A 19,599-nucleotide genomic window follows, 5' to 3' on the forward strand; every position below is an offset into this window, starting at 1 on the left:
AGCCCCTTATTGATCCAAGGCAGGATTGTGTCTTCTGTTAATGATAAAGTAGGTGGACTCCATTAGGACATCTAATGTGTGAGAAAACCTTGGGTCTGCCATCTGAGTAACCTTTGATCTGTATCATCCTTCAAGCTAATGTACAACATCTTAGTCACATCACAATTTGACATACCCACTGATCACATCCAACCATGTTAAGCCATAGTGCCAAAATAATCTTGCAATAGCCATGTTCAGCTACATTGCAGTCAAGTCACAGAGTCTAAACATTACAGTCATGAAATGGAAAAGGTTATTTAGCCAATGCATCACTGCAATCATCAACATCTACCCCATCAGCACCTGTATGCACTTGCTGTCACTATGGCAGGTAAGTACATCATGTTATGCCATGCTGATGATATTGGGCCGGTATACTTCACAATGGTGCTGTCCTCTATATGATTATAAAGAAAGGGACCCATGGGACAGGTGTGACTCTTACCAACTCACTCCTCCCTCCGTCCACATCTGTTCATTCCTGCAAGCCACACAGTGCACACAAGCCCGACAAGTGTACTGGGCTACCCACTTAACAAAATGGATTATCCTTGGTAGGAAGTTCTCAGTTTAGACAAGATTTATACAGTGTGAGAGGAAAAAATGCCAAGCTGATGTTATGTGACAAAGGTCATGGGTTTTAATACATGAGAAACAAAATGTCGTACAAAAGCAGACCAGCTGCACTCAACATTGAGGCCACTTAGAAGCCATTGCATCATACTAGATACATCACAGAGATCTTCACAGGCTCAGGGCTGGGATTCATGTAGTCACTCATATGCAAAGTCACACTTTGCACAATACTAGCCCCCAACTTGCTGCTGATGGGCCCTTAAGCATCCTTCTAGCTCTGACTGTGTCACTGCTAAAATGCGGACCATTAGTGGTGTCATGCTCCGGGGTGCCAACCAGCCACTTCGAGGGAGCACCCCCAGTATCATCTCAGAAACAATTTTGCTCAGGCGGCAGATGTCATCCTACCTCTTTTGGCAGTGCCGATGATGTTGGTTGGAGACACCCAAAGACCGCACATTGCATGCAATGGCCCTCCATATGGCCTTACGCTGATAGACCTTAAGCTGCATGCATGGGAGACAAGAAAATGTGATTTCTGTGAAACTGAGTTGTGTACCTGTGTGACAGTACAGGAGCATGGAAATACATAGCACACTAACACATCAATGGAGAGCAGAGCCCATAAAGCATGTCACATAGTACACATGGAGTAAACCACATCATAGTAATGGTTTTATATATGATGATGGACATACGACATGCCCATCCCATACACATGTAGAGTTCCAGCACAGAAACCAATGTAAAAATTGCCCTCAGCTCTGATGCACTATGTGAGTGAGTGTGACATGCAATACACTGGAAATGATGTGTAGAGGTCAGAGTAACTGGGCCCGATTCACAGAACTAACTTAAGACAAAATCCTAAACTTACTAACATTTTGGTATTCACAGAAGGCACTTACTCATTTTGGTATTCACAGAGGCACTTACTCATTTTGGTATTCACAGAAGTTAGGAGTCCTAACTTTAGGACTCCTAAATGCCTACTGTGAATACCAAACGTCTTAAAGTTAGGCTCTTTCTCAGTTTAGGAGTAGTAAAGTTAGGACTCCTAACTTTAGGACTCCTAAATGCCTTCTGTGAATACCGAAAGTCTTAAATGTAGAATTTTTCTCAGTTTAGGAGTAGTAAAGTTAGGACTCCTAACTTTAGGACTCCTAAACTGAGAAAAAATCCTAACTTTAAGGCTTTCAGTATTCACAGAAGGCATTTAGGAGTCCTAAAGTTAGGACTCCTAACTTCTGTGAATACCGAAATGAGTAAATGCCTTCTGTGAATACCAAAATGAGTAAGTGCCTTCTGTGAATACCAAAATGGTAGTAAGTTCAGGATTTTGTCTTAAGTTAGTTCTGTGAATCAGGCCCACTGTGTCCTACACTACATGCCCCTTGATATCCCTGACCATTGCCTAGCTACATGTGTCATGGTGGTCACATGTAAGGCCCTGATCTTACAATCTTACTCTCTTCTCACAAGGTGGAGTCCTGTCTTGTGCAATCCTCAGGCCTATGATGGCTCATTGAGAAATAGGGTTGTGGACAACACATGTTTCAGTCAGTCCTTTGGTGATGGGTCCTTGTAACATTGGCCAGTTTCTGTGCAGGCCAGAGGACTCCCACACTGAGGATAAATGTGGTCCATCACAGAAATCACATGCATGCACAATATGAATTGAGATACCGTGCATACACAAGCAAGACTCTACACATCATGGAATCAATAGTAGGATGACATGTCAAACTCACATTTAGCTAATGTGTCATAGGTGAATGAACCCCAAGAGTGATAGACTTAGGCATTGTACTCCTGTGCAGAATGGACACATCTCCATCGGGTCATTTTTGAAAAGGTACAAACATTATTCAGTACCCTCTGGCCAAGCTACAATTGTAATGTCTCAAATGAGCATATGAACACTTAATGGACTAGGACATCACATAGCACAGGGAATGTGTGTTCAGACTTCGAATCTCTGAAACCAGCAGGGTAACTGGGTAACTACCAGACCACAGTAAGTCATTCCCATCCTTAAATGCAGTCCCGGATCTGTGGAAACAAGGCTACACACCCCATTGACGTTAAGTCAGCATACAAGGCTTGTAAAAAGGAGAAAGAATAGGTTTTTTGCTGCTTTGGTTATTTTTTTGCATAGTTTATGGTGTTTGGGATTGTGAGATTCTTAAAGTATAGATTTGGCTATTGTATCTAAATATTCTAATCCTTTGGGTGCCTGGGTAGAGTCTAGTTTTGTACTGTAGGTACATTGTTTTTGTTTGTTTACTAAGTTTAGGACCTATTTTAGTTAGGGATTGTTCTAGCCTTAGTTCTTGGTAACTTTTGGCCTATTTATGCTAGCGGTGTACACACAACCAGCAGCCTGCCAGTGGCAGGTTCACTAGCCATTGTGCAGCCATTCATCACACGCAAGATAAGGATGGTGGACTGAGTGCTGACTGATGGAAAGCCTGTCCACCATTGGTCCAGAACAGGCAATCATTATGATTGCCTATTGGGCACTGCCAGCATACCTTGAATGGTGGCGGTGCCTAGCAGGCATCGTCAACCACATTAGGATTCTGCATTCCGCCTACCTTTGAATAGCGCTTCCTCCGCAATTCAAAGGTTGGTGGGGATTTACTTTGGGGGCCGGTTGCGGGCCCCATTGTACATGGGCAATGCAATTGTCACTTCTACAGTTCCCTGCACAAGGGGCGGCACCACGTGGTGCCTGCCATGTAGTGCAGGGAAATGCACAACATGCATTTTTGTTATTGCGCCAGGCGCTATAGCCAGCAGCTCCCACTGCAATAGTAAACATGCACAATGTGACCGCCACAGTGGCAATCACATTATAATTGCATGTGCGGGACCACCGCCATTTGGCTGGGTGTTTTAGTTTGGATTTGTTGGTTCAGTAAAAGGGACACTCTATCAGTAAATTATAATGGTATGTTACTTCTGTTGTGAGTACATAGGTAAGGGCTATTAGCTTTTTCATTTGGTGTGCAAAGTTGGTGTTTGTTGCATATTCTATACTTTGTGTTGATTTTTGGAGGTGCTTCCATATACTTTGGTTACAATGGTAGTATCATCCTTGTATTGCCGAATGTGTATATAGTTTTAAAATTGGTTGGATCATTGCTTGCTCAAAATCTATTCATATTTTGTGAGGAAAAATTTTTCCTGTTTCTTGTTTAATTATTTTTAGACGTTCTATAAATAAACTGTAAATACAAATGTAAATCCGTATTTGTAAAGCGCAAACTACTCACCCTTACGCATCTCAAGGCGCTGGGAGCCGTCCTGGAAATTAAGTAAGCTATTGCCCACAGTTGCACGGTGCTGACCTGAGCTGCTGCCAGAGCTTCGGATCAAACTGTGAATCCTGTGCTCCGAAGTCAGCTGCCTTGGCCGCTCCATGACACCTCTCCACCCGCTGTACCACACCTCTCCATAGGTCGTATTCTGTTTGTTGGTAAGTAGGGTGTCTATGAAAGGGATGTTTGTTTCTTGGTATTCGCCATGGATTGTGTAAAGTTGATAGAATGGTTTAGGACATAATTTAAATGTGCCATCCATCATTCATGCTTCACATTGTTCTAATTTTTGGATGTTGGTGGCAAAGATAATAATTCTTTTTTCAATACTATCATTATCATAAAGAATTTATTTTTCATCTTTGTGTGTGACTGTGTATTCTGCCAGTATTTAACCCTGGGCAGAGTTGGCATAATGCCACTATGCGGAGTTCCATGGAGTTATGAAAAAATATGTGGAACAGGAGCCAACGTCATGTGGCTAGCCGAGGGTCCATGTTCCTGGGACGGGGGTCACTTGGGCCTGGGCAGGCTCCCAAATCCCACAGCCTTCTATTGGTTGGGAAGCAGGGACCGGGCCCAGGGTTTGGTTTTGGGCACGGCCTTTGGTGTGGGAGGCCCCGTCCTGCGGCCTGCAAGGGTCTGCCTGGCCGGGACAGGGGTCCCTGGTACCCAGGAAGGCTCCCCCCTGACGTGGGTGAGTTCAAAACCAAGGACAGATTCCAGGGCCTGGGCTCGGGCAGGCCCTGGGGTACAGGAGCCCATGTCCTGTGTTCAGCCTAAGGTCTGGGTGCCTGTCACGGGGGTCTATTGGAGCTAGGGCAGGCATCCCCTGTTTTACCTGCACAACAAGATGCCTGCGGACCCCGGGTCAGAGATCCGTCGGGGGCCCCTATTGCAGCCCCATGCTTGAACCCCACCTAGGGATACAATGAACCACCGGAACGCAGAGCTCCTGAGTCCTCCAGAGGGCTGACGGGATCCCTCTAAGTATGGGCAATTCACGCAAAAGCGAATTCGCAGTACGCAAAATTCACAAATGTGCGGATTATTTTATTTTTGCTTGTTTGCGTTTTTTTTTTCAGTGCGGGTATCGCAAAGTTACCCACGCGGTCATACATGGGCGTGGCCATCTTGTTTGCGTTGCGCATTTCCGTTTCCGGGCACTAGTTGCATGCTCGCGTTGTGCGTTTCTTACGTGCGGGGCCCAACTGCGTGTTTGCATCCGTTTTTGCATGCTCGCGGGGGTAATATCATGCAAACTTACCCACGTGGTCGGAATGGGCGCGGCCATCTTGTTTTTCATTCATTGCTATGTTTCTGGGCATGCTTTTTCAATCCTCCTTTAATCTTTGTAATCCTTTGTTTGTTTGAACTTTTTTTAAATCTTTTTTACTCATTATCTATCTCTTTATTTTTGTACATCTATGTTTTGTGTTTTTTTCTACTTTGGTTACTTTTAAAATACTTTTTTTAACTCTCTTTTCTTTTACTTACTTTCACTATTCTATCCTATTTTATTGTCCTTTAACTGTCCAGGACCATGGCAAAGGGAGCCTGCAAACATCTGAAGGGGAAGGGTCCCGCACCCCGTAGCCGGCTCCCTTGCGGGCAGTTAAGGGGGGAGGCAGTAACTGCCCGGGAGATCATCAGCACGGTGGAGGTTTCCGCACTGGTTTTCTTTGTCCACCGCCACCTCCCCAAGACCATCGCGGCAGGCGGCAGGCCCGGTCCCGGGTACGGGCTCCGGGAGCATCGCCAGCTATGGGGGAAGGTGTGCCGGGCCATGTATCGGGAGTCTGGGGTCTTGCGCACCTACAACCAGGTGACACACTGGTGGTCCGACATCTTGGACTGGGAACAAGACCTGCTCAACCTGCTTGGCGTCGAGATTCCTGGGCTGGGTGAGTAGTAGTAGCTATTTAATCACTACTTTGTTTTCTCCTGCTCTGTGTTATGATATTGCAAATATTTGTTTTTTTCTGAAAAGCAAGAATGCTGGCGATTACATTGCAGGTAAGTTATGTTTCAAAAGCTTATGTGAATGCAGGTGCTCGCCTGCTCACTGGCGGTGCTACTATGCTTACTTGTTTTCAATTTTGTGCTCATTTGGCATGGGTGATTATGTATGAGTGTACCTTTCAGAAGTGCGTAATGCTAGACACTAGAGATCACTTTGCAGGTAAATTATATTTCAAAAGCATCTGTGATTGCAAGTGCTCGCCTGCTCACTGGCGGTGCTACTATGCTTGCTTGTTTTCAATTTGGTGCTCATTTGGCCTGAGTGATTATGTATGAGTGTAATTTACAGAACTGCGTAATGCTAGACACTAGAGACTCAAGTCCAGTCTTTCCTTTGTACTCCTGCCACTAAGAAGAGATAGTGGTGGTGGATTGATAGTTTGAGTATATTATGACTGGTTATTTAGTAGGAAACTTTTTAGTGGTCTGCAATCATGACGGACTGTGTCTGTCACTTCGCGTGCTGCGGAGTGCTGCCTGCCAGTCCCAGTAGAACCTTTTTGTAGTTGGTTTAGTGAGTTACATAGCTTTCCAAGTAGACAGTCCGCGAATCCAGCAATACTAATATCCTAGTAGACCACATCAGATAGGTCAATAAATTTAGTGCAATTTTTGTCTATTTCCCCGAAATAATTTGTTATTGTTTTTTTAAATGTTTGATTTGGTTGACCAAAATCATCAATGTTTGTGTCTTTCTTTCATGTTGTACATCAGCTCCCCCCAGGGGCAAGAGGACAGAGGAGGAGGTAGCGGCGCCGGCGGAGCAGGAACAGGAAGGCCAGGATAGGTCAACCGAGGGCTCCTTTGCTGGCCCCAGTAAGTTTTCCTGTTAATATTATTAATTATACTTCCCTATCTTTTACAGCACCTATTTATTCCAAACGTTCATCATAATTCTATTTTTTCCTAAATTGTCTTTTATCTTCTTGTAGACTGTTTCTAAATTTTTATCCTGCCTCTACTATGACTCTCTGTGCTACTACTAGATTATTATTAGTCTGTCGGTGTAGCTAGCTAAGCTTGCACAGTTGGCAAAAGGTTTAAACAAAACTCCTATTCAGCGATAGCTCTAGGCACTGAGTGCAGTCCTCTGGGTTGTCCATATTGTCTATTGAAGTCTTCTAAATGTTTATGCTTTGACAATTCCCAACAATAAAATGTCAATGGCCACCAAGAATAAGATACTAGTTTACTTTTTGATTGGATAGGAGGACATACTACTTTTGCAGCGACTATTCTGCACATACAGAACTTTGGACAAGAAATAGGGCATTGGTGATTATAGGCGCAGTTAGACTTTCCACAAACCTCAGTCATAACAGAAGTTGAACCCCCAATCTCCTTACTGACTAGCTAGTGTGTCAGAGTCATTATTTAGCTCCCGAATGCAGCGATGATCCAAAATGATTATACAACCCAGAACATAAGAGTACGGAGTCAGATTCCCGACCTCTCAGAGTCATGGACTCATGCTTGCAAATTGCAAACCCTTTTGCTCACTCACTCATGACCAAAAACCACAGAGTCTATGTAAGTTTTAAAGCTTCATTAAAAGTAAAACAACTAGCTCTGTGTGTACTCTATAAAAATTTAAATTGTACATTATATAAAAACATTTATTAAAATCAACTTCATATAAGATACACGGTGAACGACTGAAAAGTGGCTGATTTTACACATTAATTGTGGGAGAGCCCTCACCTGGTTGGAACTTAAAGTCTTGGTGGGGATGAATCGTTGACGACTCCGACTAGTCAAAGTCAAAAAGTACTTTATTCGGCTAAAAGGTATAACCATAAAAGCAACAGCAGTCATATTTCATTTACAGTTCACAGTATTACATCAATGTAGGAGGATATTAAAACAATACATAGTATTTACACTGTTACAGTTCGTTCAAGCGAAGCGACTTCCTAAATTTAAAAACCAGTTTAAAATACTCAATTAATGAAGCCACAGTAAAAACATTGTCCATTTTTTGCAGTTCTAGATATGCTAGGCGACATCTGTTCACATTCATTTCCTTTAAAATGGGGACAATCAATTTTCTACGAGGCAGCGTATAGAATTTACAAAAAAATAGAACATGTATATTCGATTGCATAGATATTTCATCACAGGGACATAAAGGGAGTTCTTTGGACCATGAATTCATTACAGGGAAGGTAAATAGTCTAAAAACAATGTTAGCTCTAAAACGTGTCAAAAGTAATCTCTCAAAATTGCGCATATATAAACTTAAGTATGGCTGTAATTTGTCACTTATTAAAATTAATTGATGAGAAGTGACAGTATTTTTATTCGATTCATCAAGCTGTCTTCTATTTCTGAGGAATTCCATACATAGTATCTTCAGATCTTTTCTAGAAATATTTACCATGGAAGGCGGATCATTGTAATAAAGTGAACGGTCTATTTCATTAAGAAACGTTTTGATGTAATTAAGCCATTCAACAACATTTGCTCTCCCCAATTTTAAGACATCCTGTATTATGGCTCGGTTTAATACACATTCGTTCACTGTCCATACTCTGTGCCATAGTAAAATGGGTTGTACTCTAATTGTGTCCGTAATATAGGGCATCCCCAACTCATCATGGCATATAGAGTTCGCTGTACTCTCTGGAAGTGATAGGATGTTCTTTAAAAATTTATTTTCGGCTATCTGAAGTGACTTTATATTGGTATAACCCCAGAGGCCAGCTCCATACAGTGCCACAGATACACACGTCGCATTGTACACAGTTAAAATTTCCCTGATTGGTTTCATTCCCAATTTACGTGTAAAACTTTTTAATGCCATGATTGTTTTAGAGAACAAGAGCGTTCGTACCTTCACCGCACTTGACCACGTACCAGTTTCGTGAAACAAAATTCCAAGATATGGGAAGGTAGATGTTCTTTCTAAGGGGGCATTATTTATGTACATTGTTTTCATTTGTTTTTTGGTGCGCATGCCACAGTTCATTGAAAAAGTCTTACTACAGTTTATTTTTAAATTAAGATCAAGCATAAACTGGTTAAAGGATGTTAACATTTTTTGTAGGGCAATGGGGGTGCGTGCCATCAAATCAGCATCATCTGCGTACAAGAGTGTAGGAATAAATCTCTTTCCGATCTTAGGCATGTCCACACACTCTTGCAGCAGGCACTTTTCCAGACCATTTATATAGATAAGAAATAGGAAGGGCGCCAGTACGCACCCCTGGCGCACTCCACGACCTATTCCGAAAGATCTGGTACATTCCCCCTTCTTGCCAAAACGTACAACAGCTGATGCTCCTGCATATAGGTCCCTTAAGAATTGGATTATCGACTTTTCCACGCCCAATTGTGACATCACGTCCCATAATTTACTATGGGACACACAATCGAAAGCTGATGTAAGATCAACAAATGCACAATATAGGCGCTCCCTTTTTATCACAGTATGTTTCTGCTGAATCAGGAACAAATTTAATCCCTGCTCTATTGTTCCTATGCCTTTTTGAAATCCAAATTGTAAATCACTAATTACCCCCGCCTCCTCCGCCCAGTTTTGCAGTTTAACTAAAATCACTCTACCGAGGATCTTTATTGACGAATCCAGAAGGGAAATTGGCCTATAGCAGGCACAATCTTGTCTGTTTCCCTTCTTGTAAATGGGTACAATAATTGACGTGAACCAGGAAGGGTTCAATCCCCTTACGAGGGCCGCATTAAAAAGTTGTACAAGTATCGGGCCCCATAGTTCGATATTTGACTTGTACAAATCAGCCGGGATTCCATCTGGGCCCGCCGCTTTTCCGCCCTTGGTCGCTCCCAGGCTTTCAACAATCTCTGGTAGTGTTACTTTGAGTTCACTTTCCTCCTCAACTGATTCGCCTTCTATGTTTACCCCAGTATTTCCTAACTCATCTACTGACGTATACAAGGTGGAAAAATGCGTGACCCAACTATCCTCATTGATCGCAATTTCCAACCGTGCTTTGGTATTTTCGTATGGTAGGGGGGCGTTTACCACCCTCCAGAAGGCGGATACATCCCTTGTTTGTGAGGCTGTGCAAAGTTCTTCCCATACACCTTTTTTAATTGCATCTCTTCTATTTTTTAGGGCCTTATTATAATCCTTCCTTAGGCTTCTTATCTCTACAGCATCACGCGGATCCTTATGTAATGCATGTTTAAGATCTGTTAGAGCCTTAGTACAGGTTCTATCAAACCATCTTGTACCCTTCGTTAAACCATTTTTTAATACTAGAAGTAGGTTCTCTTTGATAGTGGAAGCAATGATATTAAAATTAGCTAATATACTTTCACTATCGGACTCCTCATCTAGACAGATCTCAAAATTTTCGGGGCAGCTAATTAACAATTTTTTAAGAAAGTCTTCAGGTACCACCTTACTCCACTTGAGGGTATACCCATTCTGTCTACCTAATATAATGTCTGGGACAACCTGTATTTGCTCATTATAGGAGGCCAAGAAAAGGTTCTCAATCTCAATTTTTTGCGGTAGGTGGTCACTGAGTGGTGCATCCATTATTTTATAACTAACCAGTTTATGACCATAGCCATTAGACCAGAGGCTAAAGTCTATCGTAGTGGATGCTCCCCTCCCAATAAAAGTTGGTTGAAAGGGTATTGACTGCTCGGTTAATTCATTAGCAAATCCCAGATCGTGATCAAATAATAATTCGTTCAACAGATCCCCGGTCTCTGTGTGTTTAAAATGTGGTAAATTAACATCCTGCTCCAACATTATACCACAAATTCCTTTAGAACCTTTTGTACATAATGGACAGTTAAAATCACCCCCCCACAAAATCATTACCTCCTTTCCATTGCTGTCAGACTCACACTGTAGGTCGATCGCTAACATTTTCAAAATGTCACGTGAAATATTAAGTGGAATATTATTATAAAAGTTTATAATTACAAAACGCAATCCAGTTTTAGTGTCTATTGCTAATTTATGGTAAAACTCACACTTACAGTAAAAGCGTACCCTCTCATATACTAAGCTATTCGACAGGTACGTTATCAGGCCACCCTTTGGTCTCCCATGTCTAGCCCCAATCGCTGGTGTACAAAACGTTCTATAACCATTCAAATGTATCTGGTCAGTGGCCCATGTTTCCTGGAGGGCCATAATTTCTATGTCTTTTATCACGCCCTCCCAATCCGGGTTGGTGATTTTTGTTTTAAGTCCTGCCACATTCCAGAACATTAAGGAACATGTATCTTTTTTCCGGTGCGTACTTTCAACACTTCTGGTGTCCATTTCTTTGGAATTTTCGACCTCATTTCCCAAGATATTGGCCACATTTAATACATCATTTGCAGGTATTAAGTTCTTTCCAGATTCCTGCCTTGGGGTCACAGCAAGTGGAAGAGTCAGCCCGGGGCTATCCAATGGGTTACTTAGGGTGGGTAAAAACACAGGGGATTTTACTGCCTGGATGTCTGACTGTCAATCTACAGCCTCCAAGTTGCTGAATCGATTAAAACAAGGAATAGGGAACGGAGCTTGTTGGAAGTCCCTCCATTCATTATGTCGGTATTGGTCTGAATAGTTTATTCCCCCTCTCCTTCGTTTAACTATAGACCAACCATCATTTACCTCTTCCCCCCAAGCATTGCGAACTGAGTCATGTCGTGTTTTGTTTCCCCATCCTCCCTGTGCAGAGTTAGAGCCCCTCATCCAGCTCCATCTATTATCCATATGCTGCACAGGCATGTAAAAGAAAGAGAGCGGCCTTGCCACAATTTTTGCCCCATTTTGACCCTTAGACCTTTCACAAATATATTCCACTGATCTCGGGTTGTCAAACGTTATCACCACACAGTCCCCTTGTAGTCTTTTTGTACTTTTCCCCACCCAAGGGGCACGCTCCACCATCTTTAAGTTACTATGCAAGTTAGGTGGGAGGGGGTGGTTTGAATTCAACCAGTGAAACACTTTATTTTTAAGTGCCCAGAATGATTCTTTCATTTGGGTTGCTAATTCAGGGACACCCGTTAGAATGACTACATATGGGCAGGCATCTGGTGGTAAATCAATCACTCTGCGTTTCTCCTGTCTGTCTTGGATGGGTTTTTCGACTGAACTAGTTGGAATAGCTGATTTATTTTTATTTACCTCTACAGCTGGAGTAGGTTTAATAGAATTTTTACTAATCACTGAAATACACGGTTTTAGTGCAGGTGCTTTTGAAGTAGGATTAGTTACTTCTGCTATAGTTATAGTTGTTATTGGTAAGTTAGTTTGAGGAAGGGTTGGCTGTATGGGATTTTTAGTTATAGTCGAGCACATGGCTGTTATATCTGTGTGCATTGCTTTTAATTGTAATTCCATAGCCTGGAGCTTAATTTCCAAAGGGCACAACAGGGCTTTAATTAAGGTTTTTAATGTTATTATAAAGGGGTCTTCCCTTTCTTTATTAAGATCTTCCCTGTCTAAATTAGCGACAGTGCCATTTGAAGACGAACTGTTATTAAATATATCCGCCAGTGTGTCATCTAGGGTAGAGTCCATGATGGTCATAGGCATTATTAGTGGACCAACTACTCCTTCCCTAGAGACCTCTCCAGAAATTCCACTTAATCGTTCTGTACTTTGTACAGGTCCTGTTCTATGTGCAGATGGCACAGTTGTCTTATTTTGATTAGGAATTTGTTGAATATGCCTTTTTTTTGGGATTGCTCCCTCCCTTGCCCCTTGTAAATCAACAATCGTCTTTTCTGCCTGGGTATCTATTTGTGGGGAAATCAAAATATTACCAGAAGGTGCCAGTTGCTGAGAATCAATTTGAACAGAGTCCCCACGTTCGGGTTGAGTAATCATATTATTGTGGACCTCAACATGAGTCAGCTCAGAAGTAGTCTGGGCCGCGGCACGTCCTGGGGTACGTGCCTGCGCAATGTGGCCCATAGAGGACCTCTTTGCGAACGCCAGATCCTGGGACACCCTCCTCTCCATTAGGACTATTCCCTGATCTATCAGCGTATTTGTACGGACAATAAAATCATCAAGTGTGCCAATCAACTTGGCCCCGCCCGCCGCTGCCTTACTTCTAGTTTCACTAGGCATGATTGTGACAGACCAGAAACAATAATCCAATAATCAGGCACTTACTTAACGGTCAAAATAAGTTAGTACAGAAAGTCAAGGTGCCTACCAATCTGAAAATCCACATGGGTTACAGCAAATAGGCCAGATTTTCGGGCCCTGCCCGGCCTCCTCCGGCCTCGGACGGCCGCAGACGGCCCCGCCCTTGTCCCGGGCTTCTCCCGCGCGCGTCCCGCGGGGCGGGAGGCGCTCTGGTGCTTTGTAGCGCCTCCGGTCGCAGGTGGTGGCGTCGGAAGTGCGACGCGGGTCCCGGGGCACCTGGGGGTTGTAGTGCACGTGGCCGTTTCCCTCACGGCGCGAAAATGGAGCCGCTGGACGCGCCCGTCCCACAGCAGCAAGGAGAGAGTACTGTCAGCAAAGCCGTTGCCCTCACGGCTGGATTCAGCTTACTGGAACTCAGGTATGTCCCCCACACGGAGCTCCTGCCGCTCCGGCGCTTTGTAGCGCCTCCGGTCGCAGGTGGTGGCGTCGGAAGTGCGACGCGGGTCCCGGGGCACCTGGGGGTTGTAGTGCACGTGGCCGTTTCCCTCACGGCGCGAAAATGGAGCCGCTGGACGCGCCCGTCCCACAGCAGCAAGGAGAGAGTACTGTCCGCAAAGCCGTTGCCCTCACGGCTGGATTCAGCTTACTGGAACTCAGGTATGTCCCCCACACGGAGCTCCTGCCGCTCCGGCGCTTTGTAGCGCCTCCGGTCGCAGGTGGTGGCGTCGGAAGTGCGACGCGGGTCCCGGGGCACCTGGGGGTTGTAGTGCACGTGGCCGTTTCCCTCACGGCGCGAAAATGGAGCCGCTGGACGCGCCCGTCCCACAGCAGCAAGGAGAGAGTACTGTCCGCAAAGCCGTTGCCCTCACGGCTGGATTCAGCTTACTGGAACTCAGGTATGTCCCCCACACGGAGCTCCTGCCGCTCCGGCGCTTTGTAGCGCCTCCGGTCGCAGGTGGTGGCGTCGGAAGTGCGACGCGGGTCCCGGGGCACCTGGGGGTTGTAGTGCACGTGGCCGTTTCCCTCACGGCGCGAAAATGGAGCCGCTGGACGCGCCCGTCCCACAGCAGCAAGGAGAGAGTACTGTCCGCAAAGCCGTTGCCCTCACGGCTGGATTCAGCTTACTGGAACTCAGGTATGTCCCCCACACGGAGCTCCTGCCGCTCCGGCGCTTTGTAGCGCCTCCGGTCGCAGGTGGTGGCGTCGGAAGTGCGACGCGGGTCCCGGGGCACCTGGGGGTTGTAGTGCACGTGGCCGTTTCCCTCACGGCGCGAAAATGGAGCCGCTGGACGCGCCCGTCCCACAGCAGCAAGGAGAGAGTACTGTCCGCAAAGCCGTTGCCCTCACGGCTGGATTCAGCTTACTGGAACTCAGGTATGTCCCCGACTCCGACTAACATTCATATGATCTTGCTCTTGTTCGTAGAAGGGAAGCTTCTGTCTGTTATGAGAAAAATGGTGCATGCTAAAAAGCAAGCATTCATCAGTTGTGCCAAAAAGTGTAGCATCACATGTTATGGCTAAGCATACATAAAAAACACCCTTCCCTGAAGAAAGGTACATTTTTAGTTTAGATTAGAGAGTCACAAATTATTAAATTTGTTTAAGTAGTACTAGTAAAAAATGTCCATTCCTAGACAAAATAGGGAGTGTTGTATATGGCATCTAAAAATATTAAATGTATTTTCTAGCCGTAACACCATCAGCACAGCCAACCACCAGTGCCGAGGCCAGCGCGGAGGTGGTCACTCCAGGGGCGGATGAGGTGCCACAGCCAGCAGGAACTGCTGTGGGGGATGCCACAGTAGTGGCAGGCAGTGGTAAGCTATTATATTCCTTACTTATTGAGATTGCAGAGTGGGCTCTCTGCAGGGGTGTATATGTTGTACAGTACAAGTACACTTTACTGTTAAGAAGACTTACAAATTTAGAACTAAGTTTTTTGTCAACCAGGTAGAAGACATTCACCCTTGACTTCTCATTAGCAATAGCATTAGCGGCGGGAGTTGACGAGTAACCAATGGCCTCCTCTAAATTTGACTTCAACTGTGAAAGTTTTATTGAGAAGCCAAGTCAGATCAGAGATGAACTTGATGGATGTGATGAACGAAAAGGGAAAGAAGGGTGTAAGGAAGGACGAGCGCGTTAAAATTAATGACTGGCAAAGAATGATACGTGTTTTTGAATGCTGCCCGAGGTGGCTGGGAATCTGATGCATGGCCGGTTGAAGGCTGAAGCAAGGATGGGTGGAAGGAGAAAGAAAAGAGGACTGCCTAGGTGGGGGAAACAGAAACTGTATGTGTGCGCAATATATCCTTTGGTTCAAATTCAAATGCAAGTTAATCACGGATGCATGGCTGGCGGTTTACAAAATAAAATAAAAAGGTTGTTTTTCGGTGAGAAAAAGTAAGGTTTGTCCAGTTGAGAGTCAGACATTAAGAAGAATGATTGACATTTACTTTGAATGGATGGATGCCTGGATAGTATCTTCCTCATAGATAGCATAGGTGTATGTAGCCGGTCAATGGATGAAGAGTGTTACTTTGAAGAGCATGTAACACTGCACGTCCGTGCCAGCGTAGCAAAGCCAAGGAAAGAAGTTGTAATTTTTCAGAATACTACCATGACTAGTAACAGTAGTTTGCAAGCACAGCATATAGCCGGCGATTACGGGGACCACTCACGACCTCTGTTAATAATTATTTTACAACTCTGTCATTCATGTGTGGCCTATCGGTGTTCACTCAATCAAAAACAAAGCACCTAAAGTCATCCCTTATGTAAGCAAATATCCTGTGAAGGGATAGATGATCATATTATTTATCTTCTTCATTTACCTTTTGTAGTAGTCAGGGGCAGGGCAGGGTGAAAGTTAAATTATTTAAGCAGTAGCCCTTGTAACAGAGTATGGCCAGTGCCACCCATAATAGAAAGTAAGAGCTTCACCACCTGCATGTACTGGACTGGTAACAGTAACGCAAGTCTGTGTCATCATGGCTTGCATCTTTTTTTCTCGGGTGCAAGTTGACTGCTCTGGCATTATGCCGGCTTCCACAAGTTTACGTACCAATTTAGCTAAACAAGAGAGAAGAAGAAGACTGGTGGACTGTCTGAGTCTAATGTAGTGAGTCCATATAGTGCTAATAGAATTCCTGAAACTCCCACTAATGTTAGAGCAGAGGCCGACGAAGTGGGAGGTTAGATAGATACATGCCACAAATGTTATGTACTGTGCTTGCAAGTTGCTAATGCTACTGTGACACAACTTTCTGCTGAATTATTTTGTGTTAATCTTAAAGAGCATTTGTTACAGTATGTTTTTCTTTCTTCATATAGATACTCCTTCTAAACTAACAAGGAAAAGTTGGCTAGACGGGCCCGTCAGCGGAAGCTGGAGGCAATTGTCACCGAAAATCGGCGGATGGTGGCCCAGGAGGAGGAGGATGACTCGCAGTCGCAGTCAACAACATCCAAGACAGCTGCATCCTCCTCCACTGCCCCTGGGTCATACAGTCAGCACAAACCTCCAGCGGTACGGAGCTGTGGTCCGGCAGCCACCCACCGCTGCCGAGCAGCAAAAACAACAGCTGCCCCCACAGTACCTGCAAGTGCAAGGCTCATGTGCACCGGCTTCTATGCGTGTCAACATGCCTCTTGTGTATAAAGGGTCAGAGAGCAAGCAGGGCAGCAGGTGAGGAGAAAGCAGCCTCCTGGTCACAGGAACTACATGGGAATTGCGCTTGAGAAACTCAGGGATGCAAAGACCTCCCTCGGGTATTACAGCTAATTTTCAACTGCAGTAATGGGGTTAAAGCACAATTGCCCAGCCTCGACCGTGCTCACTAATGTTTTGGGCTGATTAGAACGTTACTGAATTTGAGCTTCAACTCGGGCACCTGCTATATCTGTAAGTGCTTCCTGTTGAGGTTTAATTTTTTTGACAGGAGCCTCGTGCCAGAATGAATCCTGCCCTGCACAGTTATCCACGAAGATGCCACCGTTTTGTGCAATACCTCTACTCAACTGGAGTTCTTTGTACTGGCCAATCAAGTAAGTGCTACCTTGTTGGGTGAATGTAAAGTGCTTTTCCTACACTGCAGCTGCAAAAAGGGCCCGCAGATTTGTCTCCACTGACTATGTGTGCCTGTAACTTTGCCACCGCGCCAAAAGGCGCCGAGGTCTCTTGAGTGAGCTGTCCATAATAGTTGGGAAAGGGCGGGAAGACGTTTGATACCGCTAGTGTGTGGTGCGGGGCGTCTATGCGTGTCAACATGCCTCTTGTGTATAAAGGGTCAGAGAGCGAGCAGGGCAGCAGGTGAGGAGAAAGCAGCCTCCTGGTTGGAGGAACTACACAGGGATTGCGCTCGAGAAACTCAGGGATGCAAAGACTTCCCTCAGGTATTACAGCTAATTTTCGACAGCAGATATGGGGTTAAAGCACACTTGCCCAGCCTCGACCGTGCTCACTAATGTTTTGGGCTGATTAAAACATTACTGAATTTGAGCTTCAACTCGGGCACCTGCTTTATTTATATCTGTAAATCACCCCAATCCAATGGCATCCATGCCCTAAATGATGTTTAAAATCAAGAGAACACACAGAAAGATTTGGCCCATGCACCACTGACTACTCCTGGGCATAATGGATGGAAGCAAGGCAAACTGGGTGCAGGCCTATGGCACAAAGCACACTGCCTGGCTTCAAAATGGCCCCTAGACCCCCACCCACATGACCAGGCCCGGGACCAGGCCTCAAAATGACCTCCACCCACATGGCCAGGCCCTGGACCAGGCCCCAACAACACCCCAAAAATCGAAATACACACAAAAATCACCCCAATCCAATGGCATCCTAAATGATGTTTAACTTCAAGAGACCCCACAGAAAGACATGGCCCATGCACCACTGACTACCCCTGGGCCTACTGGCTAGTGTGGCTTTAACACGCACCCCAAAATTACAAAAAAACTTCCACATAGATATAATAACAGTGAGCTATTCAATTCCATTCTTTCTTTTTGTTCGCCCTAAGTTGGCAGGGTATGCTCAAATGTGAGTCCCTTGCTCACTTTGCCACTGGAGTCAAGCAAGCCCGGCTGAAGACGGCTGTAATGCCAGAAACCGGTCCTGGGAAGCTTGATTCCAGTCCAGGGAAGACATGGCTTGGCAGTTCGGGCTGGACTGTTACCATGAGGCATAGGGTCAGACTGATTTGCATATGGCCATGTCTGAACTAGGGTGGTGGAGTGAGCTAAAGAACGGTGATGGATTAAACCCAGGTCAGTTGACTGGGGGTGAGTGTTTGTATTGTCAACGCCCCGTCCATCACCACCTTTGGTTTTTCTCTATTCAATTCCATGCCATCCATGCCGTAAATGATATTTAAGTTCAACAAAACTCACAGAAACAGTTGTATCATGCACCCATGACTAACTCTGGGCCTACTAGATACTGTGGCTACCCACAATATATTTTAATAATTTTTTTTAAGTTTATAAATTGTAGTTGCAGCAACTGAAATGCCCCAAACAACCAACTTACTTGTAAAATCTCAACTACAAAAGTGATCCGAACAAAAAGTCCTCAAATACAAATATATATCAGCAGCCACAAAGCGTAATCCTTCCAACTCCAGATCCAAATGGAAAGTGACCAGGACATGGACAAAGCACTGGGAGGAGCATGCTGGACAGGAACAGGAAGTTGGAGACTCTGGGGCACTTCTTTCCTCCCAACCCCCCAAAAAAGCACTCCTTGCACAGAAAAGTGCAGCCAAATGTCAATCTGAGGAGTTATTCTGATCCAAATCATCAATTTCAGAAGGTTTATGCTGCCAGCGATAGATTTCTTGAGCAGAATTGCAATTTTTGCTATTTTTGGAAAGTGAGAAGTTCAAATCTTCGACCGGAAGTCAGCTGCGCGGCGCATCTACGTGTTTGCAATTGTTTACTCTCGCAATGCGTGAACGCTGGCCTTAAGTGAGGTATGAGCGTCTCGTAGTGCAAGATGACGGGACGCTATGATGTACTCGCGGTCGAAAAGTCTCGCGCGATCACGCAATGACGTACTCGCGGTCAAAAAGTCTTGCGCGATCACGCAGCAAGATCCAAAATGGCGCAGCGCACGCAAACCGGGAGGAAAACAACTCGGCGAACTCAGATTCACGGTAAGTTAACGCCGCTCGCGCGACATTGTATTTTTGAAGCGCGAACAAGCAAGAAAAATCCGCCAACTCGCGAATTGCGAATTCTTTGACAATTTCGCGTGATTTGCGGACCACAAAATTGCCAAAAAATCACAAATTCCGCGAGCGGAATGGATTTTCAGCCCATGCTTAGAGCCCTCCCACAAACTATAGGGCAGGCAGATTTGCATCCTTCAGGCCCATCTGGTCATGTACAATACTTTCCAATGGGGCAACCAGATGGCCGGGCCGGTCTGGAAGTCCCGATGAGTCCTCGCCCACCTCCCCAATCCCAGCCAGGGCTCCAGGAGCTCGGGCGCCTCTGTGCCCCTTGAGTTCTCTCTATCACTCGGTGCATA

Source organism: Lissotriton helveticus, chromosome 7 (genome assembly GCF_964261635.1).
Source record: "Lissotriton helveticus chromosome 7, aLisHel1.1, whole genome shotgun sequence".
NCBI lineage: Eukaryota > Metazoa > Chordata > Amphibia > Caudata > Salamandridae > Lissotriton > Lissotriton helveticus.